This window comes from Triticum dicoccoides, chromosome 7B (assembly GCF_002162155.2).
Source record: "Triticum dicoccoides isolate Atlit2015 ecotype Zavitan chromosome 7B, WEW_v2.0, whole genome shotgun sequence".
Classification (NCBI taxonomy): domain Eukaryota; kingdom Viridiplantae; phylum Streptophyta; class Magnoliopsida; order Poales; family Poaceae; genus Triticum; species Triticum dicoccoides.
The window spans coordinates 439,316,089-439,316,776 of NC_041393.1; the positions used below are offsets into that span (position 1 = coordinate 439,316,089).

At 57.8% G+C, this 688-nt stretch overlaps 1 protein-coding gene across 1 annotated transcript in view; it reads right to left on the reverse strand.

Moving 5' to 3' along the window:
• The window catches only part of LOC119336587 (receptor homology region, transmembrane domain- and RING domain-containing protein 2-like), a 4,665-nt gene extending 4,279 nt beyond the window's left edge, over window positions 1-386 (reverse strand). Inside the window, exon 1 of the mRNA XM_037608635.1 lies at window positions 260-386. The gene's annotated coding sequence lies outside the window, so the exon portion shown is untranslated. The remainder of the gene's footprint in view (window positions 1-259) is intronic.
• Between the last annotated feature and the right edge of the window lie 302 nt (window positions 387-688).

The following is a 688-nucleotide window of genomic DNA, read 5'->3' on the forward strand; positions in this document are numbered from 1 at the left end:
ATGGAGACGTCGGCTGCCATGGGAGGGGCGGGAAGGGGGGAACCGGCCGTGGGATTACGCATAGGTGGCGAGGTTGACGGCGAATTCAGTGGGGAGGAGACAGGCGGGGGGAGGGGCGGAGGAGAAGTCGAGATTGGGAATTGAAATCGCAGGTTTGGTGGCGGTGCCCCGCTCGATCCGATATTTCAGTGCGTATAATGTTTTCCGCACATCCATCTCTATCCGTGGGGATTTTTAACTAGGCCCTGCAGTTGTTTACCATGGCTGTCGGCATCGGCACCCGACCTCGTCCTGGACTGGATCAGAACCAGCGGCGGTGCCTCTAGGGATTGATCTGTGTGCCGCTCCAGCTAGCTAGATGTCTGTCACTGGTGGCCCTGCAAGAATCTTGTTGCACTTCTCCTCTTCTGGTTTCGTCCAAGCAATGCGTTTTTCTTCTTTTGCCTCACGTCGGCTTCATGGTATGTTGACGCTGATAATTTTTGCGGCTCTGAATTGATCACAACTGTTGTCGAACGAAGCCACCCACGCAGTATTATCGTCTCATCCGGAACATTCAGGCTATAGCTGGCCAAACGGGCCGGGCTAAACAGGCCAGCCCGCGAGCACGCCGGCACGGCCCGCCATAGGCCAGGCACGGCACGGGCTAAACGGGCCATGCTCGACACGCGGCACGCTTTGGGCCGTG